Raw genomic sequence first — 2541 nt, 5'->3', positions numbered from 1 at the left:
TAGAAAATTTGATGAAAAGTTCTTGAAAATTAAAAGCTATTGTACCCAAGGATTGTAGCCATTGGACTCCTAGTACAACATCAGCACCTCCCATTGGAATGGAAAGCATTGGGCTAGTCAATACATATTCTCCCATGGATAGCTTGATATTATGGCACTTTCCAGAGCAATTTATTGTTCCTCCATTTGCAATCATCACTTGACACTCTGGTGCTGGATATAGGAAGATATTCAATTCTTTTGCTACCCTACAATGAATAAAATTGTGGGTGCTTCCTGAATCAATCAACACTATTACCTTTTTCTTCTTGATTTGTCCTTCTATCTTGATGGTTTGAGGAGTGGTAATTCCCGCCAATGCATTACAAGATATGGTTGGATTTATTTGTTCTTCATCTAGGCTTTGTTCCTGGAGTATATCTTCTTATTTTGACCTTTCTTGCTCCTTTTCTTCTTCCTCTTCACAATCTATGTAGAATAATTTCTTCTCAGCATACTTATGACCTTTAATGTATTTGCTATCACAACTGTAACAAAGCCCTTTTGCTCTTTTTTCTTCCAATTGTTGTGGTGTCAACCTTATAGGTTGTGGAAGACTAGGGGCAACAACACTTTCGTCTTTATAGTTGTGAGTGGTATGCTTCCTGGTTGCCATAATTTTGCTTTCCATTTTTCTTGCTAACCTGAATGCCTTCTCTAATGAATCAGGTTCCCAAAGGCGAACATCATGTTGGATATTATCCTTTAAAGACCCTATGAACACATCAATCCTATGCTCCTCTGGAATATCTTTTACCCTTATGTTCAATTTTTGGAACTCCTCAATGTGCTCCATTACTGAACCCTTTTGTTTGAGATGTATCAATTGGCTAAAAAAAGTGTTGCTTTTTGTATCTTCATAATGTGCTATCAATTCTTCCGTAAAAATTGCCCAAGTGATAAATTTTTTACGAGAGCAAAGCCATTGATACCAAACAAACTGATTTGGTTCTAAATATACAGTTGCCATACGTACCTTTTGTGCGTTTTGCACATTATTGAGATCGAAGAATTGCTCCATCTGTAATATCCATGTGGCGGGATCCTTGCCATCAAACTTCCTCATATCGATTTTTGGAATATGGTGATTCTTCGATCCAACATTAGCGTCTATGGAATCATGATTAACATTTCTTTTGTTCTCATCATGAATTTCCTTTACTACCTTTTCACCATTAGTGACCCTTTCTTGTAGCAACTTCTTCAATTCTTCCATGTCTGTCTTCAAATCTATCTTCAAATTATCCATCTTAGCTTCCATTCCCTTTATCTTATATTCCACGCCATTTACCTTAGATTCCACGCCACTTATCTTAGCTTCTATTAGCTTTTGTGAGCGTGACATTTGTTGCACATGTTCTTGTAATTTTGATATATCATGTAGCATTTCTTCCTCTTCCTCATCAGTCATGCTAGAGCTTTCAGGTTCCTTACTAGGTGTTGCATTTTCTTTCCTCGGGGCATCAGTTACCGATAATAATGCTTTACTATGCCCTTTGAATTCTATTAAACCAAGCTTACACAAAAATTTAAAAAAAAAAATACACACCTTTTTTCACTTTATAGAAGCCTGATATTGAATCTGATGTATCTCTGTAATTTCGGATCATCCAGTTCTGAAATTGCTACCTGTAGTAACCTTCTGCGTCCTCTTTCCAATGCCACAAGTCTGAGCCAAATTGGATTCTCCAAGGAAGAGTTATGTGAAATATCCCACAGTGACTTGATTTTAGACTGGTTTAGCAGAGCGAACTTGTATGACATGCCACGATTCACTGTTTCAACCTTTGAATCTGAAACACACACACAAGAAACTACATTCCGTCCTCTTTCTGTACCTTCTTACGAAATTTCAATCCAATCCCTAGAGAGAAAGTTATGACGATTTTCCCCAGGTCACCTGTTTTGAATGTAATTCAGGAGTCTGCAAAAAGACCAACTTCCTCAGATCATATCTCCGCAAATATCGCGTGAAAAGCTCTGAAATTTGGACCCAAGGTTCAGCACGATTTCTTCTCAAATGGGTTTTTTTTTGCGACTTCTGAAACGTCACAGAAAAAAAGTTATAGCGAAAATGCCACGATGACCTGTTTGGAGCAGCGAAACCCTAGAATCCAAAGCTTTGATACCAAATGTTATGAAACCAATTCAAGAAAAGATAGAAAAGATAGATCAACGCCTTAGAATTCAGCCTCTTCGAGGGGGCAACCTCCTTTACATTACATAAATGAACAATTCTTGGATGATACAAATGACAAAACCTCCTTTCTATATATAGGAGTCTAAGGAGTCACAATATAATCCAGCCGACCTAACAATAATAATATAAAGCCACAAAAATAACAATAGAGGGATTCTATGGGGCACAGAAATAACAATATGGGGGTAATAGGGGCACAACAATATAAATAAGGGGTATAACTACAATAGTAATGGGGTAATCACTAGTATTATAGGGACCCAACAGACTCACCATGTCATCATCAGCTGTCATGATCCCTA

Source organism: Pinus tabuliformis, chromosome 8 (genome assembly GCF_031772625.1).
Source record: "Pinus tabuliformis cultivar Carrire ecotype Pingquan chromosome 8, CPIR1, whole genome shotgun sequence".
In the NCBI taxonomy this organism is placed as follows: domain Eukaryota; kingdom Viridiplantae; phylum Streptophyta; class Pinopsida; order Pinales; family Pinaceae; genus Pinus; species Pinus tabuliformis.
This window is presented reverse-complemented; position numbering follows the sequence as displayed.